The sequence below is a fragment of the Chironomus tepperi genome, unplaced genomic scaffold (genome assembly GCF_022539635.2).
Source record: "Chironomus tepperi strain 1889 unplaced genomic scaffold, CSIRO-AGI_Ctep_v1 contig_406, whole genome shotgun sequence".
NCBI lineage: Eukaryota > Metazoa > Arthropoda > Insecta > Diptera > Chironomidae > Chironomus > Chironomus tepperi.
In genome coordinates this window covers 117,987-142,407 of record NW_027226528.1, presented here as the reverse complement: position 1 = coordinate 142,407, position 24,421 = coordinate 117,987, and the positions used below count along the sequence as shown (strand labels likewise).

The window sequence follows — 24,421 nt, the reverse complement described above, 5'->3', positions numbered from 1 at the left end:
TCTTCATTTGCTTATGATATTATTCGAGAAAAGAATCAGGATTGCACTCTTGCTGATGAAATTTTAAATTTTTGAAAAACCTTCTTTAACAGACAATGAGCGTACTCACCTGAATGACTAAATGAGCGTGCTCTTGAGTATACTCAATAAGATAGATCAATAGAATTTAGTAATGTCAACTAAAATACGCTAAATCAGAGTCAAAATCAGAAAAACTTTGCTCCGCGATACACCATTTGGTCATGATGCAATTTTAAGTACTTATGTCGCTGTTCTTATAGACAAATTACGATATATGGCCTCCCTAAGGTGTCGCCTGACAAGTTGTTAAATTTTCGATAGTAAATGCCATATTGTCTCTGTCATCGGCTTCTTTCCATGAGTTTTTGCAATTTTAAATATCTTAAAAAAAACACAAGCATAATTTTGAACTTATTTTACAAAATTTAATCATTGATAAGAGAAGTTTATGAACGTTCAGAAACTAAGTAACGTAAAACAGTTCTTTAGACCCCTACCTCCCCACCGCATTTTATGAACGATGTGAATCGACTGTGAAAATTTCTGTTCTATATATTCCCGGAAAGCGCATGGTGTAAAAATGACCGAAAAATTTAACCCAAAATTTATTTGAATCTAGCATGAGGCCTATTTCATAGAATCCTGCCTGAGGCGAAAGTCATGCTAAGTAACAGTTGGATTTTCAACCTTGTCCATGTGACCATGTGAATTCCAATATTCAAGATTATGGAAAATTTTCTAATGATGGGACTTTGCCCCTAAATTGAATGACATCATATGAATAGAACTGTTTCAAGTTTGAATTATAATTAGTAACAGATTAATTAAAGACACGTTATGACTCACTAGCAAGCGTTAAGCAAAACTTCTAAATAGTTTAGTGCTGTTGCATTGAACCCTTATAAATAATAATGATTGAATATTATTTCATCATGCAACTTTTATGTCATATATTATCCGTAAATTGTTCATTCAATACATTTTAATGTATTACTTTACAATAATTACTTTGCAGTAATTAAATTTTTCTAATAAGTTTGCATTCATACTAATTGGAATAATTTTAGCGTTTATAGTCATAATTAGAAGTTTTTGGAATTAATGTAAATTAAATACATGATTTAGATCATTAATGAAATGAGCTTTGTATCAATCAGCAGGGGTGTAGATAGGAGAGAGGAAGCTTAAGGGGGCTCGAGACTCCCTGAAAATGTTGATGCTGACATAAAATATTCCGTCAAAATCGTTTACTTTCGTACTTACTGTGATCATGATCCTATGTAGTCCTTAAGCTACAATGAAATGCTTTCTATCTGTCTATATTGCGGGATCGGTCAACTAGCTTGTGTAGATACTCTGTCCGTACGTTTTAATATAATGCTTACATGCTCCAGCCTTATGATCTGGGGGTACTGCAATTTGGTCGCACATTAAGCTGGCATTCTTTCATCACTGTTCAGCGTTATGTACCTTTTGGAGCTCTAGGATGATTTTTCAACGTTTCCGTCGCAACATTGACATTTTCAAATAAATTAATTTTTTAAAATTCTAAGAATTAAGATACAATTTGCATATAAATATCTAAAACAAATGAAAGGCTGAATATTTCAGAAGAAAGAGTTCCACCTCAGTCTCTTTGATAAATTTAATCCTGACTTCGCCACTGGCATCAATAAAATTTCAATTAAACAGTAGCAATCAGTTCCAAAAATAACACACAATTCTGTTTTTGGTGCATTTTTATGACATGCATGAATCAATTATAAATTTGACTACAAGTCCCATCCTTAAAAAACTTCAATTTGCAATGAATTCATCCATCCCCGCATTTACATGCTGCAATGATTTTACATCAGCTGATTCTGACATATCACACTATGGTAATTTTTTTGTGCAGCATAACCAATCTGCAACTAAGTATTTCTTATAACATGTAATTTTCATTGCTGTACGCTTGTTAGTGAATGCTAATTATAATACATGCATAACATAAAATCATGATTTCATTTCTTATTTTCCAAGAAGACAAAAAACTTATTTTTTATAAGAAAAAAAAAAATAATCTTAATTTATTTCTATGAGACACTTCTGTCAGCTATGTAGTAAATAGACATGCCATTGTGTCTGTAAATTTTATTTTGATGCGCAGTTTTGAATGTCAAAAAAGACAACATGTCTCATTCGGACTATATTGAATGATATAATATGTATTCGTTGGCTACAATTTGTTTTGACGAAAAAAATCAACCAAAAACCCAAACAAACGTAAAATTTTAATCCTCACATTTTCTCATATACATTAAATATACAGTAAAACTAGTGTATCGGGTAGAAACCCAATGCGGATATATTCACACCGTCCATAAAAAGTCTTGCGGGTAGGCCAAGCTTCGCTTGGCAAATGTTTGAGGATCAGGCTCCAGCGGGTAGGCCAAGCTTCGCTTGGCAAATGTTTGAGGAATCAGGCTCCAGCGGGTAGGCCAAGCTTCGCTTGGCAAATGTTTGAGGAATCAGGCTCCAGCGGGTAGGCCAAGCTTCGCTTGGCAAATGTTTGAGGAATCAGGCTCCAGCGGGTAGGCCAAGCTTCGCTTGGCAAATGTTTGAGGGATTAGGCTCCAGCGGGTAGGCCAAGCTTCGCTTGGCAAATGTTTGAGGAATCAAGCTCCGGCGGGTAGGCCAAGCTTCGCTTGGCAAATGTTTGAGGGATTAGGCTCCAGCGGGTAGGCCAAGCTTCGCTTGGCAAATGTTTGAGGAATCAAGCTCCAGCGGGTAGGCCAAGCTTCGCTTGGCAAATATTTGAGGAATCAAGCTCCAGCGGGTAGGCCAAGCTTCGCTTGGCAAATGTTTGAGGAATCAAGCTCCAGCGGGTAGGCCAAGCTTCGCTTGGCAAATGTTTGAGGGATTAGGCTCCAGCAGGTAGGCCAAGCTTCGCTTGGCAAATGTTTGAGGGATCAGGCTCCAGCGGGTAGGCCAAGCTTCGCTTGGCAAATGTTTGAGGGATCAGGCTCCAGCGGGTAGGCCAAGCTTCGCTTGGCAAATGTTTGAGGAATCAGGCTCCAGCGGGTAGGCCAAGCTTCGCTTGGCAAATGTTTGAGGAATCAGGCTCCAGCGGGTAGGCCAAGCTTCGCTTGGCAAATATTTGAGGAATCAAGCTCCAGCGGGTAAGCCAAGCTTCGCTTGGCAAATATTTGAGGAATCAAGCTCCAGCGGGTAGGCCAAGCTTCGCTTGGCAAATGTTTGAGGAATCAGGCTCCAGCGGGTAGGCCAAGCTTCGCTTGGCAAATGTTTGAGGAATCAGGCTTCAGCGGGTAGGCCAAGCTTCGCTTGGCAAATGTTTGAGGGATTAGGCTCCAGCGGGTAGGCCAAGCTTCGCTTGGCAAATGTTTGAGGAATCAAGCTCCAGCGGGTAGGCCAAGCTTCGCTTGGCAAATGTTTGAGGGATTAGGCTCCAGCGGGTAGGCCAAGCTTCGCTTGGCAAATGTTTGAGGGATTAGGCTCCAGCGGGTAGGCCAAGCTTCGCTTGGCAAATGTTTGAGGAATCAAGCTCCAGCGGGTAGGCCAAGCTTCGCTTGGCAAATGTTTGAGGGATCAGGCTCCAGCGGGTAAGCCAAGCTTCGCTTGGCAAATGTTTGAGGAATCAGTCTCCAGCGGGTAGGCCAAGCTTCGCTTGGCAAATGTTTGAGGAATCAAGCTCCAGCGGGTAGGCCAAGCTTCGCTTGGCAAATGTTTGAGGGATTAGGCTCCAGCGGGTAGGCCAAGCTTCGCTTGGCAAATGTTTGAGGAATCAAGCTCCAGCGGGTAGGCCAAGCTTCGCTTGGCAAATATTTGAGGAATCAAGCTCCAGCGGGTAGGCCAAGCTTCGCTTGGCAAATGTTTGAGGGATCAGGCTCCAGCGGGTAGGCCAAGCTTCGCTTGGCAAATGTTTGAGGGATTAAGCTCCAGCGAGCAGGCTTTAAATATTTTTCGTAATTTTCATACAATGTTCAAAGTTTCAAAAAAATCATAGAAAACATTGATTTTGAAATTTTGTATGAAAACGAAAGTTTTTTGCTTTTTTAAAAGCAACGGCTGTTCCTGGCATGCCCAAAAACTAATCAGCTCTTCTATAGAGTAATACGGATCGATTGCAAAAAACTAGGAGTCTCTACGATGTCTCGTTATTGAGATTTCTTGCTGATTAACTTGTTTGTTTGTTTGCTTGTTTGTTTGTTTGCTTGTTTGTTTGTTTGCTTGCTTACAGAAAGCGAATTTTTTGATTTTCTCAGCAATGCCTCAACCAATTTCAAATCTGTTTTTTGATTATGGTGAGGAATTCCAGGCACAAACTTTTTGCGATAGAACAAAACTTGCCATTGTGCTTAGTTTTGCTGAAAAATCCAAAAAACAGATTTTTCAATCTGAACAAATTCAATACATTCACACGTGAAAACGGTGTGAATATAAAAAATTTAAATATACTCACAAAATGATTCATGAACGATAGGAATTAATAGAGCGCGCGAAAAGTAAATTAACAATTTTCGCTTCTTTCTTGGCGACGATTCAAAATGATTTTTTTGCTATGGATGTTGGGAATATGTTGACAATTTTACTGTCGTAATCTACAAATATACCAGACTTGTGTTGTAGATGATCAGGTGTATCAAATCAGTTAATAAAATATATTTTTTCTTTTGATGGGTTTCACGCTTAATTTGTGTTTTTTATACATGCCGCATAGATTATGCGTAGACATCCTCAAAATTAGTAAGACTTTCATTAGTAGACTACCTACTTATGTGATAATTTTCTATAGAAATGACATCATTATTCAAGTGATTTATTTTGGGAAAATTTCTTGTTTGAAAATGACGAGAAGAACTAATTTTTTTCATCAGAAATCACAGTTTATGCTTCATGGTTCTTGAAAATTTCTTTGAAAAGCATCTAATTGAAGTCTTTCTCTAATTTATTGTCGGAATGGTTTGAATAACGGAAAGATGCTGTTGATTGAAACAATGTTGCATTTTATATTAGTAATTGGCAGAAGACATGCAACGATTAATAGTTTTAATTAATTTAATAATTAGAGAAGCCGAAGACTGACTACAAAGCTGACCAGATGTCAAGTGTAAACTTTCTCGTGGTATTCCCTGATGTCGCTAATTACAACACAGGCGACCGAGCTATGAGCCGGGATAAGTACATTAAAGACTAGAGCAAAAAGCCTATTCAAAACACCTTATCTGAATGGTGACAGCCTCACAATCAGGCTAGGGATGGTAACACTTACAACTAACCATTTCCTAAATATGCATGCACAAAGAAGGGAACTTAAGATAAACGGCCATCAATAAAACAGCTTCAGACGCCAACTTCGAGATGACATGGAAAAATGAAATAGTTGATGTGTACGTATTACCAAGTAAATACTTCTGATTTGAATCAAATTGAGTTTTTTGAACCTTATAATTGGGTTGTTTGGAATAATGCAAGTCAATTGATCGATCCAAAATTCCCAGACTGAGGTGATTATAGCATGGTAATTAAAATGAAACTGAATCCGGAACCAAGTTAGTATCACGCGAGTCTGGGGCTGAATTGAGTTTCATATTTGGATATTTTACTCGATGCAAATATTTGAATATTTCTTGAAAAATTCATAATCATCCCTAGCAGCCAAAGAGCTTGTTCTCATGAGTAGAGTAGACTGTGAGTACATTCGCCCGCATGCTCATTTAGTATAGTTAATTAAATTAGCACGTCAACTTACATCCTTAAGTAAGTAAGTAAAAAAGTAAGTAAGTAATACAATTAGCACTTGAGAGCATGCATATTGCCTATTGGAGCATCACTAATTTTATCCAAAAAGAACTGCGCCTTAGCTCCAAATAATCAATAAATTCATAACCAAAGAACTGCTGTTAAAACTCCAATAAACAATTAAGCTAATTAGTGAAAATACAGATCGCTAAAAAGTACTTCCTCTTCTTAAGTGGCAAATTAAGATTCTCTAAGAAAAAAATCATGTTTGAAAACATTCAATTATCACTATAGAAGCGCGAAAATATTTTTTTCATGAAATGTAGTAAACAAGTAAATATTTTATGGAACTGAATTTGAGTTTTTCATGTGAAATTTAAATTTTTAGGCTTAAAAATAATTTTTTCGAAGAATTTTGCTGAAAAAAATCACCAAAACCCTCCCATAAAATTAATTAAAAAATATTCTCTGGCAATTACCGCTTTAAAAAACTCGCTCATATTGAGTCACAAATGAATTTTTCTCTAGAAGGCCTTCACTCTACTCCCAATATATTATTTAACGTCAACAATTTTTTTTTTTTGAGAACGCAAATAGATTTTTTTTTCTCTCACTACGCCATGTGACTTTTTTTTAATATATTTTATGGGTTTTTTGCACTTCTCATCAATGCTTTTGCATAAAAATAAAATAAATCAAAAGTTCATCTGAAACTAGTGTATCGGGTAGAAACCCAATGCGGATATATTCACACCGTCCATAAAAAGTCTCGCGGGTAGGCCAAGCTTCGCTTGGCAAATGTTTGAGGGATCAGGCTCCAGCGGGTAGGCCAAGCTTCGCTTGGCAAATGTTTGAGGAATCAGGCTCCAGCGGGTAGGCCAAGCTTCGCTTGGCAAATGTTTGAGGAATCAGGCTCCAGCGGGTAGGCCAAGCTTCGCTTGGCAAATGTTTGAGGAATCAGGCTCCAGCGGGTAGGCCAAGCTTCGCTTGGCAAATGTTTGAGGATTCAGGCTCCAGCGGGTAGGCCAAGCTTCGCTTGGCAAATGTTTGAGGAATCAAGCTCCAGCGGGTAGGCCAAGCTTCGCTTGGCAAATGTTTGAGGGATTAGGCTCCAGTAGGTAGGCCAAGCTTCGCTTGGCAAATGTTTGAGGAATCAAGCTCCAGCGGGTAGGCCAAGCTTCGCTTGGCAAATATTTGAGGAATCAAGCTCCAGCGGGTAGGCCAAGCTTCGCTTGGCAAATGTTTGAGGAATCAAGCTCCAGCGGGTAGGCCAAGCTTCGCTTGGCAAATGTTTGAGGGATTAGGCTCCAGCGGGTAGGCCAAGCTTCGCTTGGCAAATGTTTGAGGGATCAGGCTCCAGCGGGTAGGCCAAGCTTCGCTTGGCAAATGTTTGAGGGATCAGGCTCCAGCAGGTAGGCCAAGCTTCGCTTGGCAAATGTTTGAGGAATCAGGCTCCAGCGGGTAGGCCAAGCTTCGCTTGGCAAATGTTTGAGGAATCAGGCTCCAGCGGGTAGGCCAAGCTTCGCTTGGCAAATATTTGAGGAATCAAGCTCCAGTGGGTAGGCCAAGCTTCGCTTGGCGAATATTTTTGAGGAATCAAACTCCAGCGGGTAGGCAAGCTTCGCTTGGCAAATGTTTGAGGAATCAGGCTCCAGCGGGTAGGCCAAGCTTCGCTTGGCAAATGTTTGAGGAATCAGGCTTCAGCGGGTAGGCCAAGCTTCGCTTGGCAAATGTTTGAGGGATCAGGCTCCAGCGGGTAGGCCAAGCTTCGCTTGGCAAATGTTTGAGGAATCAGGCTCCAGCGGGTGGGCCAAGCTTCGCTTGGCAAATGTTTGAGGGATTAGGCTCCAGCGGGTAGGCCAAGCTTCGCTTGGCAAATGTTTGAGGGATTAGGCTCCAGCGGGTAGGCCAAGCTTCGCTTGGCAAATGTTTGAGGAATCAAGCTCCAGCGGGTAGGCCAAGCTTCGCTTGGCAAATGTTTGAGGGATCAGGCTCCAGCGGGTAAGCCAAGCTTCGCTTGGCAAATGTTTGAGGAATCAGTCTCCAGCGGGTAGGCCAAGCTTCGCTTGGCAAATGTTTGAGGAATCAAGCTCCAGCGGGTAGGCCAAGCTTCGCTTGGCAAATGTTTGAGGGATTAGGCTCCAGCGGGTAGGCCAAGCTTCGCTTGGCAAATGTTTGAGGAATCAAGCTCCAGCGGGTAGGCCAAGCTTCGCTTGGCAAATATTTGAGGAATCAAGCTCCAGCGGGTAGGCCAAGCTTCGCTTGGCAAATGTTTGAGGGATCAGGCTCCAGCGGGTAGGCCAAGCTTCGCTTGGCAAATATGTGAGGGTTTAAGCTCCAGCGAGCAGGCTTTAAATATTTTTTGTAATTTTCATACAATGTTCAAAGTTTCAAAAAAATCATAGAAAACATTGATTTTGAAATTTTGTATGAAAACGAACATTTTTTGCTTTTTTAGAAGCAACGGCTGCTCCTGGCATCCCCAAAATCTAATCAGCTCTTCTATAGAGTAATACGGATCGATTGCAAAAAACTAGAAGTCTCTACGATGTCTCGTTATTGAGATTTCTTGCTGATTAACTTGTTTGTTTGTTTGTTTGCTTGTTTGTTTGTTTGTTTGTTTGTTTGTTTGCTTGCTTACAGAAAGCGAATTTTTTGATTTTCTCAGCAATGCCTCAACCAATTTCAAATCTGTTTTTTGATTATGGTGAGGAATTCCAGGCACAAACTTTTTGCGATAGAACAAAACTTGCCATTGTGCTTAGTTTTGCTGAAAAATCCAAAAAACAGATTTTTCAATCTGAACAAATTCAATACATTCACACGTGAAAACGGTGTGAATATAAAAAATTTGTTTGAAGCGCAATGCGCATTAGATTATGAATAATGTCAATGAATGATGTGCTTTGTCCTTATCAGTTAGACTATATAATAAGTGTGATTAATAAAAATCTTAAATTTATTGCTGGAAACGAATCATAAAATTTCGGGTAGGCTGAAAAAAAAGTTAAACTTTATTTCAGAATTGAAAATTCAATTTTTGCAAGAGCAAGGCCTGCATTTCCTACGGATTACATAAATGTTCAAATTTACAACTGTCGGTTGTTCAATATAGTTCGTCCGCAAAGCAGACGATGCACAAATGAATGAAATTCTGGACCCAGGTTGACTTGAAATTAGAGCAGTGTCGTCCAAACTTTTTTGCGCCATGGTACACCTCAGTGGTCTTGACCGAAACCTCAAACGACATGCAGTTCATGGCATTTTCAAAATGTTTGCAGCACTAAGTTTGAACAACACTGAACAAGACTGATATCGAATTTCTACGAATCTAACCAAAAACCAGAGTCAAACTGGTCTTAGGCCGGATTTTCAGACATTTTTGTGCCATGTGCCATTCATTTCATCTAAAGCTACTGATCTGCAATTCAGAACGAACCCTAAACGTTTCCATATGAAAATGCGTCATCACATCTCACCTCAAAGTCACTATATTCTCACTTCATTGTAATTTTTTTTTAATTGAATCTTTACAGTATATGCAGTAACTAAATTTATGAAGTTATGCATCACGGGAGATTAAATGAAATGTAAAATAATCTGATGGACATTTTTTAACTCTATCTGACTACACACGCGATTCTGAATTTTTATTGATGCTAATTTAATTGATATGCGAGTAATATTATTTTATTTTATATTTTTTTAAATATTTTGATACTCAGTCACAAATCCGCATGTAATCTACAATCATCAATACCAATATTTTTTGGGGAGGACTATTTGTATGCTTAATTATAACATGAGTTATTGAAGATTATTGAAAACAAAGACCTCGTAATTTGCATCGAAATACAATTGTAAATTGATTGTAATTTATATCAGTTTGAGAACATTTATGGGATTTTGGACATCGACAGCTGTAAATGAAAGCGAATGAGATAGGGATGAGAAATTGAAATAATTTATTGATTTTAATTGAGAAACTTTAACGATAATTATAACTTGACAACTTCCTAAAATTCAGCCTAAAGGGGTCATTCATACTTGACGTTCAGGGGCCGGTTTCTTAAACGTAACGGAGTAAAGAATGGTATGAAATCCCAGGTAGGGTAGTATATCTCGAGTAGGGTAGGATATCTCGACTATAATAGGACTTCCCGCGCAGGGTAGAATATCCCAAGTAGGGTACGATATCCTGGGTAGGTTAGGATATCCCGAGTAGGGTAGGGTAGGGTAGAATATCCCAGGTACAGTAGCATAAGATATCCCGTGTCGAATAGGATAGAATTTGATAAGGTAAGATATTCCGCATAAGGTAGAGTAGAATATCAAGGTTAGGAATGGATAGGATGTCCCAAAAAGGCTAGGTTAGGTTATCCCTAATAAAGTATGTTAGGATATCCCAGGTAGAGTAGAATTGTACATTTCGGATTGGCTAGGATAGCATATCCCGAGTATGATAGGAGGGTACTATAACCCATGTAAGGGAAAAATCCAACCCCATCATCTTGATTTGAAACTGTCACTTGAATCTTTCCAATAAATGACTTATTTCTTAGTCATTTATGAGTGACCTCCAATGACAAAATAATTTTAATAGGAAAGAGAAACAATGTATCTAAACTGATAGCAGACAGAGAGTCTATAATTTATCGGACAATTAAAACATTTACAGTGCTCAATAATTACTTGACTTTATGCATCTGTGTATTATTGCTCCACTGAACAGGCAATATTATTAAAGTCAATAATTATGAGTTGGTATTTTTGCTATTCAGTTCACATTCAGAAATGTTTTGTGTGCCTGTAGAAAGAATTTTTTATATTTTCTTGTAATTATTTTAAATGAGTCATGTAAGAATTTTTTTTTGCATGCTTTATGTCTTTTTACTTTGCGTATCATTAAAGAGTAAATTGTGTCAATCGGACCAACTTCACACATTTGATGCAACAAAGTATGTAAGTCAGATTATATCTCACATTGCATACAATTAAACAAAATTAATGTTTTTTGATTCCTACGCCTCTCAAATATGAAATTATTCCCTTAAGCTGAATAATGTTTCAGCTGTTGCCAAGACTCAAGATCACATTGTCTTCATCTTACCTAGACAGTTGATATCTAATTATTTGATTGACGTTTCCATCTTCGTTAAAGTACCCAAGAGCACAGACCTCATCACTCATACAATATTGCAAAGTAGAATTTCTCTGTTTTTAAATAAGAAAATTAGCGTAGAATGATCATTACGAAAATTTGGTTCTTACCTTAATTGAGACACACTCAATCTTGCGTGTATTCAATAAATTTAAGATTGTTATAAACAAAATGAAACATTTTAATATAATAGCTGCTTTCATTTGCTTTACTTTGTATGATAAGTGGAATTAAACTGAAATAAAACAGAACATTATCATTATGATGAAATAAATGTTTGGCAAGTAGAATGGTCTTCTGAGTATTTAGTGTCTGTGGAGAATAAGAGGAATGTTTTCTGGGTACACTTGGCACTCATTTGAGCATATCGCTTTAATTTGAGTTTTTCCATGCAATATCCATTGATTAACCAGAAATACAAATTTGAATGCTTTAATTTATAACCAATATTCACTTCATATACCTATTCGTAGTGTCCGAGCAGGATGAAATCTTGGTTATCAAGCCATATTTAAGCAAATCTACCTGGGCAAGAGTAAGGCCTCTGTGCCCGAGTTGTAAGACAACGGACCTAATTTCTGCATCACTCTTACTTGAGTCCGTGGGTTCGATTCCCACCAGAGAATGACCTCTGAATAATTATCCCCAACATCATATCGCGAAGTTGACTTTATGGCACCGTTACGGCTAAAACTGTGGTTCACCGCATTGTCCTGCTCGGTTACAGAGTTTTGTGGATATTGCAAGGATTCGCTCAATGTTCACGACATTATAGTATATTGAGATTTTGAGTCATAATTGCTGATATCCAGGGACCCAGAAGAGGATTATGCTTTTTAAAGATGCATAGTAGTTCTGGCCAAACTTTCCATATGTTCGATGTACTTTACGCCCTTTGCTTTTCTTAATTGATAAAGATTTTTACTTAAAAACTAATTGGGGGGTTAAGAAGTTTAATTAGTCACAATAAACATCGTGATGCAGACTTAATCCCTTATTATTACCAAAACAAAAGTTCATGTTTAATTGCCCCAACACTTATATTTTTAAGAATACACTCGAAAAATTGGCTCAAGAACTAAGAAAATGAGAGAAATTAAGAAATAAAATCTTCATTAAAATGATAATTGATTTCTGAAAAAATAATGTGCATTGCAGATCTCTAATAGACAGACAGCAAAGTTAATTCAAAGAGACATCATGGAGACAATAAGATAGTTTTCGAACGTCATGCAACAGTAAAATACCCCATCGATTTGAGTAATTAATTGAGACCAATTAAAAGATTCCACTGTGTCTGACTTGATACTGAAATAAAAAAAATGCGCCGTTTCTCAAAATGCTCATGTGAAGTAATTTAATTCTACATAGCAGCTACTCATGCATGATGATAAAATTGGGAGTTGGTCGAGCCCTTAACCTTTTTTGATTTAATGAAAAGCAATAAATTCATTTTTTTAAAAAAAAAAAAAAAACATTCTCGTGATATACACTTGACGTCATTGCGTATCAAATGGGGGCAAATAGAATTTACGCAGTAGAAAAAAAACTTTACAAAATTTCATTGAAATCACTGCTCTGTGTAAGAAGTCACACCCACCATATTATGAATATACTTAAATGGAAATAAAATTATCGCTCGCACGAGTTGAAGATCAGACGATTGTGATGCAATACCGGGAGAGGAAAAAAAAATATTTATTACAGAGAGGTCTTAAAAATTACTCTTTTTGAATACAAGTGGAGGGAAATTAATGCAAGTGGAAAATTTTCGTCAATCTAGAGATTTTGATTGGGAATTCATATGATTTACTTCGTAGAAAAATTGTCAAAATTTATACGCATGATAAAATTGAATTTTTAAATATTTTTTAAGTAGTAAATAATTTAAGTTTTGAAATTTAAAAATTTATGTTATAAAATTTAAAAATTTAGAATTTAAATCTAAAAATTAAAAAATCAAATTAAAAATTTAAACACAAAAAATTCTTAGAAACTCAAAATTCATTTTCAATTTAAGAAATTTAAAATTCAAAGTTCTAAAAAATTTAAAAATCTTAAAAATTTTGAATTTTAAAAATTTTAAAATTCAGAACTTTAAAAATCGTCTTAAATTCAAAATTTCGAAAATTTGAAACTTAAAATTTTATGAACTTTAAATTAAAAATTTTAAATTTTTAAAAATAAATAAAATATTTAATTGAAAAAACTTAAAATTCAAAATTTTAAAAAACTTAGAATTCAAAATTTTGAAAACTTAAAATTTAAAATTCTTGAAAACTTAAAATTCAAAATTTGAATTATTGTCTTAATTTGAAATTTTTTAAAACAAATTTTTTTTTAAAAATTTGCTTTAAGCATCAAAATTAAAAGTGCTCAAATAAACAACTTTTTAAAAAATGTCTATGAACCAAACTCAAAATCGACTCAGATGCTATCAGTAAAATTCAACTCAAGTCAACTCGACTCGATAAAAAATGCAAATCTAACTTTGAGCTCTGCGATAAAAAATCAATAAATTTGATGCAAATTAAAAAGTTTATCACTTTGTTGATTCTCAATATTGAATCTTCTAAGTCACACTTAAAATTTGCATCGAAAAAAAAAATCACATCCTATTAAATTAAATTATTCAAAATTTTAATATCAACCAGACAACCGGAACAAATATGCTAAAAATTTCTGAAAAGAAGAATTTGAATAAATTTACACAAATTTTTTATTTTGGTGTTACGCAAATTTCATCAAAAAAAAATGTCATGATCTCAAGGACTTTTTATTTTCCACATTTTTCAATTTTTATCATCTTTTTTTTCATATAATTTTTCAATTCTAGTACACAATGCCTTAAATAATGCAAAAAAAAAAATATTTTTAAAGCTTTATTTCCATTGCTCCAACAAATCACGAGAGCGACTTCATTTTTTCATCAATTTAAAAGTCATACAGTCAAGTGACTCTGTACATTGAGTTAATAATATTGTAACTGACAATACATTGGGACATCTCTATGATTTTAAAATACTCCAAAGACTGACTGACTGTAGATGTAAGTTAAAATATTATTATGTCAATATGGTAATTTGTTTTATTTGAGAAAATTGATGCAACTAAATTTTTATTTCCTACTCAAAAATGATTTTTTTGAGATTTTTTTTTGTGTCTCGAGGAATTTCTCTTTATCTTTTAGACGTAGATTTTTTTTGTTGAGTCTAACCTTTGGACCTCTAGAATACGAAATATGGAAGTGAGAATTTGTCTATTAAAATAAATTTTGAGATGGATTTCGCATCCGGTTTTGGGGAAAAACTGCGTTGTAGATTTTAAAATCAAGGTTGGACATTTTCTTTGAGTTTTTTGGTATCTTGACCAATTTTCTATAGTATTTGTTGGAATTGAATTCCAATATTGGCCTTTTAATGGTTAATCATTGGGTATGCAGTAGTAAGAGGCAGAACTCGAAGTCTACTCGACTCAAATAGACTTTTCAATACAAAATTTGAGTAGACTTCAAGCTCTGATACGAGGGATACCAAAAATATATGATTTAAATAAAGGACTTTGATATATAGTCGGATAACTCCCAATAGTTCAGTGCTAAGGAAATTCGACTATAAATCGTACGTGAGTTCCACTGGGATTCGTCTAATATTTCTGTCAGATTAACAATATTGAAGTCTTCGGTAGTGCTGATTGTAATCTGAATACAGATCAATTAGAAAAATTTGTTGAGCAAATTACAGTATAAAGCTTTTCATATTCTATCCAAAAATAAGGCAATTTAAAATTTAGAGGATGCATATAAATCCTCAATAATTCGTAGATCCATTTTCAAAAATCATAATTATTTAAAAATGGAACCAATAAACCCCCAAAAAAAATCTTCAATAATTCTTATCAGTAAATAAGGGAATTCCTCAAGTCCACAATCATCAATAAATCCAAAAAAATCACATGAATTTGAAATGAAAAATTGGCTTGCATCAACGACCCCAAAATCATTAAATATTCTGTTATAATATTTAAAAAAAAAACTTTCAATCATTATTTAAATTTTCATCAAAAAAATTTTCATCCATCCTTAATTTAAAATGAGAAAAATTTCCCGTCCTGATTGAGTTGCACACTAAAGTCTAATAAGAGTAAACTAATAGAAATTAAAAATTGTACACACTAGTGTTCCTAATATTTATCATCAACTAAAAAAAAAAGGATTGGTTCCTTTTTTATGCCTTTTCATTATCTTCTTCACAAAATAAATTAAAAATTAAGTCTTAAGGTTCAATTTCCACACACAGATGTCAAAAGAAAACAAATACTAAATTCTAAAAGGTTGACTTAAACACTATTTTTTGATAATCGAAAACTATTGTGGAGTGTCAAGCAGTTGCTGTCCGCTCTTTACACCTATACACATATGCTCCAAGACTTAGGTCCTCACCGTCAAGCAGACATTTTTGTGATGATGCGCATTTGCATGTATTTTTAATGAAATAATCAATCTTTTTTCGATTTTTCGAAAAGACACCCCATCCACATGGCTGAGAATTAACTATGCATTTTGGTGCAACTGTTGTGCTTGCAAGTTTATCAATTATCGATGCTGTCGTTGTTTCTGTTGTCACTTCTGATGATTGCATCTATTTTATGATGAGAAAATATTTTTTTTTTGTTTAATTTCATAATTTTATGCAATTATTATTTTTTTTATTCACTCACATTCACTGGATTTGCTACAACTTGTGACATCAGTAATGACACAGCTATCGTCACAAATAATATTTCAAGGTATGATCGCCACATTATGTCTGTTTTATATTTTTTATTTTATGATTTAATTTATTTTTAATATTTTTTAAGCTTTATTTCCTGTGTCTATTTTTAATATATATTTTTTTCTTTATTTTTTTTTTTTTTTTTTTTTATTTTTTTCTTAATAGAAAAAAAAATCCCTGATATGAAATTTCGGTTATCACTTTACACGTTGAATTTTCTATAAGAACTGCGTACGCTTCGTCACTTCTCACTCACTTTATACACGCACTTCTTTTCATTTCTTTTAAAACATACAAGTCAGTATAAAAAAGAGTCAAACACACTACATGTATATACGAAACGATATGTATGAAAACCGTATATATGCGACAAACAAGAAAGGAGAAGAAAGAATATATTGTGTGTGATGTTTATGAATGAATTGAAAAAATTGAGCATCAAAGTAGAAATGCTCATTCAATTTATAGACGATCGAAGCAAAGGAAAAAAAAAATAGTAAAAAAAAAATATCATGCTTTAACGTACTTATGGGATATCTCTCTCGTACTCAATTTTTTTTTTGTTTAAGAGTAGAGTACCTTACATGTGTATGAAATAAATACAACAAAGATTCCCACAATGACAAAATAAAACATCAACACACCGGGCGTAAAGTAAGTAAAATAGATGAAGTATGTGGAAGTGAAATGGAGAATAAAGACGAGAAGATTTACGAATCGTATAAGAGAAGATCAAAGATAGATAATAAATGTAAATCTTCAAAAAACACGTGTGTCACATTCTTTCCATTCTAGACACTAACAATGCAATACCATATACATACATACATGTGAAATCATACATACATATATTGTGAGTCATCATTATGCAATATGTGGTCTCATACTTCTTCCGCTGTTACATTCAATGCTAATGCTACTTCTACTCGCTGTTATCAGTCTACAATGTAAATGCAGAACGTGTTGCATCGCGTGTAATGCCTTGTCTTCTCTTCAGCATTTTTCATAAAAGCGCGACATGACTTTAAGCATGTATTCATCATTTGTTAAGCACATTGCATCAATTTATATAGAATACACGTTACATCCCTCACGTTTTACTTTCTTTTTTTTATCTTCTATTTTTCTGCTTCTGAATTTTTATTTTTTACTTCTTGTACTTCTTCTTCCAAGTTTTTTTTTTTTTGATTCTGGGATGTTCTAGCTTACTCAATTCACATAAGCTTTGATTCATTTTTTTATCATTTTTTCCGCTTCCAATTTCTTTTTTGTGATAAAAACGATTTTCCTGGCGCTTATTTAGTCTAATCTATTGTAGTTTAATCTAGACATCGACTTATCGTGAGCTTTAACGATCACGGTCAACAAACGCAATCAGAAGGATTTTTTGTATTTTTCCGGGCGACAACAGACTTGATATGGCTGTCATTTGAGTAGTTGTAGGAATTTGTACTCGAGTGGAGTTTAGTCTAGTTAATAACTAGGCCTACGGTTGACTAATGACATTTTGTCTGGTACATTCCATTAAATATGTCATTTGTCGACCATATTTAGGTCAAGGTGTTAATTAGACATTATGTCAAGTTGTCCATTCGAGGCATTGTTGGATTCTGAAATAATCTAAGCCAGTAGTGGATCCTTTATATTTCGCGGAACACCTTGATGATTAGTATCGACCGGAACAGCATATTGGCATATCATGGCATTTCCAATCATATTTGGTCACTTATGTCACGACATATTGGTTTCCCAAAACTGATTAAAGCTAATTCAGTAAAATTGCTTCGATTCACATAAAGGAAAACTTAACTTCCTTCATAAAAATTTGCAGCCAATAATTCCCGACTCCTCAATTACATGCGTAATTAAATTATAAACGTGCACTCACCAACATCGCACTTTCAACCTTAAATCAGCTCTTGAAATACGAAACCTTGCGATAAAAAAACTTCAACTTTTTCTACTTACAAACTTCGTCTGACTTACAATGAATGTGATAGTTTATTTAAACTTGCACGTGCTACGGAATTTCCTACTCTAAAGTAAAGTGTATTAAATCATTTTGTAACAATCATGTCGGTGAGCTTTGCTTATCATCATTTTATTGCTGAAATATTTTATACTTTTCTAGGAAAAGAGAATAAGTGTGGTATCAAAGGGGATTTTTTTCCGGCTCATTGTTAAGTATTGGTGACCAAATTATTATGTTTATCAAAAATATCAAAAAGGCTGATTTTTTAATTAAATCATTTGTATTGATTTATTGATTTGAAGTGCCAAATTCAGTCATTGATTTTTTCAAATAAAATAAATAGGTCAGTTCAGTTAATTAAGTGTGTTGTAATGATGTGCTTACTGTAAATATTCATAGTCATAATTAAATGTCAAAGAATACCCTGTCTGTAATCATGCTCCTATGTGTAAAACAAAGTGCATTCCATCTGACTCTGCTGCTTGCTCTGTCACCTATTTCGGACAAGTTCTCTGTCGACATGTTAAGCTGACATCAAGCTGACATTCTTTCATCACTTTTTCGAACCAAGTAGCTTTTGGAGTTTCTGGTCATTATTTCGCTTCCGGATTGTAATCAAGGGTAGTGAGCAATTGTATACATCAGCAGTGACATTTTCTTTGGTAGCAAAGAAAATCTTGGAATGTTCCTTTTTTTTAAAAAAGTTTTTAGGGGCCATTTGATCGCTATTCTAAGTATTTTTCAATGCTTCTTCTCAATGTCTAGTGGAAAATACCTTAAAACTAGCCAATGGCAAGTTAATGTTCAGCTGATTTTTATGTTGGTCTAACGTATTTTTGTCCACTTAAGGACGATGGATTTAAAATTGAGAGATCAGTCACTAGCCTAAAAAATAGATATTTCTATTCTACTTCTGATCAATCGTTTAGTTCGGTGGTGGTCAATATGTGTGGCACAGCACATTAATCTACCTCCAAAAAATATTTAAAATGCCATGAATCGCATGTCATGTGGGGTGTAGGTCGAGGTTTACCACCAATGTGTGCCGTGAAAAATAAAAGGTTGTCCACCATTAAGTCTTAGTCTCTGGTCACAGTCATTTTAGTTAATTAGTGAATTTAAAAACTTTAAAATACAGTCAGAATACAGAATTTCCGAACACAAAAGTAGCCTGCTCATGAGAATCCTCACAAAAATGAGTATCCTCAATTAAATTGATTGATTATGCTTACATATTCATTTAGGTGAAAATGCTCATCATCAGTAAGGAAGTAACAAAAGAAAAGTCTGGAAAAATCTATGAAAATCGAAAAATTTCCACACATTATTTTCATCACACAACATCAAACTCAATTCATTTCAAAATTGCAATTTTTTTCTATCAATACGATGTAAAACTTTCCCAACAATTTCTCATGTGAGAGAGTCACACGATGCCGCACCATTATTTTAACGATACCAATCGTATCATTTAAGAACATCGTACGATTTTATTTTTTTTCAAAAAAAAATCGAGCATAATATCATTATGGGATTTTTATTTTGTATAAGTACGTTGTAATGCATTAATGTAACGTTTTCGGGCTGATTGCATGTGTTTGTGTCGAGCGGAGAAAAAAAAACTAGATAAATTTGTACATGTATATACATTAATGCCATCGTACATTACATCGTCTGATGTAACTTGCTGTATGATTGCACCAGTAGAAAAGCACGTGCAATGTCTATGAATTGCCGAAAAGTTCGTTGGAATTTTTATTATATTTTCTAGTTCAACGGAAATTAAGTTCCAGTGCAATGAGTCATTAAAATCATGAAATCCTGACATAATATTGCAAAAACTATAATTATAATAATTTAAGTCGCATTTATTAGTGTCTGAAGCTGTAATTAATGACTTATAAAGCGATACAATTTTGCCAATATAAAAAAATTTTTTTTACTCGACTCAGCAATGACTGAGGAATTAAATTAATCAACACCGAAGAAGATGAATGAAACGAAAAAAAAAAAATCTCGTCAAAACTGGAACATGAAATTGCGACTATAAAAAAATTACTTTTTATGACTCTTTTAAGAAGAAAATCAATAGCTTCAGTTAATTAAAAATGTCGTTCATGTTGATGGGAAATGAACGAAGCTAAAATTTATTGACTACTATATGCTTTCATATTGTCAATCATTAATCTTTGCTGGCGGGCACATTCACATAGAGGAAAATAATTAAAATAATTATGTTTATTTACGGGATTATTTATTACTTGTGTGAGTGATTCTTGATAGGAAGCTGTTGATAGAGACATTGTAGCACTTGGTATTGACAGTTGGCAAAGGGTAGCCAGTGATATATTCCATAGATCACAATTGATCTGTTCGACCAGCGAAGAAAATAAGAAAGTAAATGGTGCAAACGAGCATGCGGTTGGTGAGAATTGGGAGGAAGATTCTAGGAACCATATTTGGGGACAAGAAGGAAGGGGGCCTTAACAAATGAATGAGCAATGCAGACATCTATCATCTATACAGAGGGGCTGATATCAACTAAATTGAACATATTTCGATGAGCTGATGCTGAAAGAAAGCCTGTCGAAGCTCCTTTAATTAAGGTTTCCAAGTCTGACCTTTTAGATAGCAAAAGATCACAAGGAAGACTAAAGACTTCATGGAAAGTTAGCTGTTTCATGGAAGAACGGTAGCCAGCAATAGAGCGAGCTTCATGCGGAATCTGAGGAAGACCATGGATCAAAATTGATATGTACGACCAGCAAAGAAAGTAACTAAATGTAAATCATAACAAATTTTACGTCTGTGAAAGCAGTCATTGTAAAAAGAACTCGTCATTATAGTATTTATAGATGACCATGTGACATTTTTGGCGGTCGAATTTTTTTAAGTCTCGACGTGCATGAAAACCACGTGGGCTAAATTTCTATAGAAATGACTTTTTCACTCTCACACTTACCACGTGTATGTGCACATACGAACGTATTCCATCCATCCCCTCAATTTATCATTTCTTTTCTACCTGACAATCCGATATTTTCTCTCATTTTTATTTTACTTTATTTCATTATATTAAAAGCATTTTGCCGGTAAAATTCAACAGAAAAAAATATCATCAAAACTGACACACCCCCAGAGAAGAAGCCGAAATAAAAGAGAGAAAAAAAAAGAAAAGTAACTGTAAAGAAATCTCAAATACATCTAAAGAAATTCCATTCAACAACCATCATCATCTTAATCATGCTTTCTTAATGAAGCAATAATACAACCAGCAGAGGCAACACACAACTGAAAGAGAAAAAAATAAATAAAAATTGAGAGGGAAAATAAGAGTTAAATAGAAGTAAGATTGATGAAATTGCAAGTAGGACGATATGTTGTTCTGGTTATTGTTGCTGGATGCGCTTCTTTAGAAGTTACTTGATTATTAAATTTAAGGGTTGGAACAAGAACTGCAGGTCTGCAATTTTTGCATTTTACATGCACAAATCTGCATTTTTCGACTGTACATCATAGTTTGTCCAAGGCTGCAGGTCTGTACTTTTTGACAAACCCTATTAAATAAAGCCCAACTCTGGACATTCCTCTTTCTTCCCTAAGAAGTTCAAATTTTAATAAAAATCTAATAATTGTTTAATCACTAAAGGTGCGTGTCAGACCTCTGCACTCAGTAAGCCTACAGTTTAAAGTAGGGATCAGAACCACTCATTTGATGACATTTTGGCTTGTAGCCTTCAAATGAAGGCTGTGAACCACGAATCCATTTTAAATGATTCGAAAAAGGACAAATGAATGATCGCAGGATCAATATTGCAGTAATTAGGTACCGACGTACTAAGCCATTCCTACATCGAGCCGCTTCAAATCATCAACATACTCAACATACTTAACATACTCTCAGATAAAAATAAAGCAAATAAAATTCCTTACAAGAAATAAAAAAAACTTTTTAAAAACACGCTTTTAAAAAGACTAAAAAAATGTCCTAAAAAGTAGTAAATAAAAAAAAACGTTAAAAAAACTTTTTAAAAAACACGCTTTTAAAAAGACTAAAAAATGTCCTAAAAAGTAGTAAATAAAAAAAAACGTTAAAAAAACTTTTTAAAAAACACGCTTTTAACAAAGACTAAAAAATGTTCTAAAAAGTAGTAAATAAAAAAAACGTTAAAAAAACTTTAAAAAACACGCTTTTAACAAAGACTAAAAAAATGTTCTAAAAAGTAGTAAATAAAAAAAAATCACGCTTCTTAAATAAAACATAAAAAATATTGAAAAAAAATTGAAATTAAGAAAAGTAGCTAAAATATTTTTCCAAAATATCCTGTGTAGTACAAGAACACTATGACTTAAAAGCGTGGGGCGTTCGAGAGAAGAAGTTAGTTTTAAATGCATAGTAATTTCGCCCCACGCATTTAAGTCATAGTGTTCTTGTACTACACAGGATATTTTGGAAAAATATTTTAGCTACTTTTCTTAATTTCAATTTTTTTCAATATTTTTTATGTTTTATTTAAGAAGCGTGATTTTTTTTTATTTACTACTTTTTAGAACATTTTTTTAGTCTTTGTTAAAAGCGTGTTTTTTAAAAAGTTTTTTTAACGTTTTTTTATTTACTACTTTTTAGAACATTTTTTAGTCTTTGTTAAAAGCGTGTTTTTTAAAAAGTTTTTTTAACGTTTTTTTTTATTTACTACTTTTTAGGACATTTTTTAGTCTTTTTTAAAAGCGTGTTTTTTAAAAGTTTTTTTAATTTTTTTTTATTTACTACTTTTTAGAACATTTTTTTAGTCTTTGTTAAAAGCGTGTTTTTTAAAAAGTTTTTTTAACGTTTTTTTTTATTAACTACTTTTTAGTCTTGTTAATCCAAGGAAAATTTTTATTAAACTATTTTTCTGCAATCAACAGAAATGTTCAGTTTTCGAGCGTGTTGGAAAATTTTCACGCCTTCACTCGCTTCGCTCCGTTCAGGTCGCAAAAATTTGTGAGCTTCGCTCAACCAAGTCCGAACTTCGTTCGAACTACTTATGTTCGAGCTTCGCTCGAACTATTTTTTTACTAACGATGATGCATAGAGTTTTCTTACGTGTTGGAAAATTTTCACGCCTTCACTCGCTTCGCTCCGTTCAGGTCGCAAAAATTTGTGAGCTTCGCTCAACCAAGTCCGAACTGCGTTCGAACTACTTAAGTTCGAGCTTCGCTCGAACTATTTTTTTACTAACGATGATGCATAGAGTTTTCATACGTGTTGGAAAATTTTCACGCCTTCACTCGCTTCGCTCCGTTCAGGTCGCAAAAATTTGTGAGCTTCGCTCAACCAAGTCCGAACTTCGTTCGAACTACTTATGTTCGAGCTTCGCTCGAACTATTTTTTTACTAACGATGATGCATAGAGTTTTCTTACGTGTTGGAAAATTTTCACGCCTTCACTCGCTTCGCTCCGTTCAGGTCGCAAAAATTTGTGAGCTTCGCTCAACCAAGTCCGAACTTCGTTCGAACTACTTATGTTCGAGCTTCGCTCGAACTATTTTTTTACTAACGATGATGCATAGAGTTTTCATACGTGTTGGAAAATTTTCACGCCTTCACTCGCTTCGCTCCGTTCAGGTCGCAAAAATTGTGAGCTTCGCTCAACCAAGTCCGAACTTCGTTCGAACTACTTATGTTCGAGCTTCGCTCGAACTATTTTACTAACGATGATGCATAGAGTTTTCTTACGTGTTGGAAAATTTTCACGCCTTCACTCGCTTCGCTCCGTTCAGGTCGCAAAAATTTGTGAGCTTCGCTCAACCAAGTCCGAACTTCGTTCGAACTACTTATGTTCGAGCTTCGCTCGAACTATTTTTTTACTAACGATGATGCATAGAGTTTTCATACGTGTTGGAAAATTTTCACGCCTTCACTCGCTTCGCTTCGTTCGCCCGACAGTTATTAGGTCACAGTAGTGTCGGACTCCACTTCGCTTCGCTTCGTTCGCCCGACTGTTATTAGGTCACAGTAGTGTCGGACTTCACTTCGCTTCGCTTCGTTCGCCCGACTGTTATTAGGTCACAGTAGTGTCGGACTCCACTTCGCTTCGCTTCGTTCGCCCGACTGTTATTAGGTCACAGTAGTGTCGGACTCCACTTCGCTTCGCTTCGTTCGCCCGACTGTTATTAGGTCACAGTAGTGTCGGACTCCACTTCGCTTCGCTTCGTTCGTCCGACTGTTATTAGAACACAGTAGTATATTTTTACACTAAAGACTACATATGTGCTCGGTTTACTCGTGATTTTCGTATATTTATGTATATAATGTTTGGATCGGATTGGAATTTCGCTCGAAAGCAATATATAAAACTCCAAATCGTACTGTTTTGTCTTGTGAAGTATAATCAAATTTGTATTAAAACCGTACAACAGTATTATACTTATTTCCATACTTTCTTAAATTTCCTTCAAATTGCTAGTTTTCCCATTGAGAAGTCAAAAATATTGATATTTATACAGTATAACAAGATCCAGTAACATTCAGGACCATATTTATACAGTATATCAAGATCCAGTAACATCCAGGACCATATTTACATAGTATGTCAAGATCCAGTAACATCCAGTTCCATATTTATACAGTATATTAAGATCCAGTAACATCCAGGACCATATTTACATAGTATGTCAAGATCCAGTAACATCCAGTTCCATATTTATACAGTATATTAAGATCCAGTAACATCCAGGACCATATTTACATAGTATGTCAAGATCCAGT

General features: G+C 34.6%; 1 long non-coding RNA gene across 1 annotated transcript; it reads right to left on the bottom strand.

The window, feature by feature from the left end:
• Positions 1-8,768: 8,768 nt before the first annotated feature.
• On the bottom strand, positions 8,769-12,316 carry LOC139096802 (uncharacterized). Its single transcript, XR_011545002.1, has 4 exons — positions 12,172-12,316; positions 11,035-11,159; positions 10,874-10,977; positions 8,769-9,683 (listed from the first exon to the last, which is right to left on the bottom strand). It is a non-coding gene; the product is annotated as an uncharacterized lncRNA (long non-coding RNA).
• Positions 12,317-24,421: the final 12,105 nt, after the last annotated feature.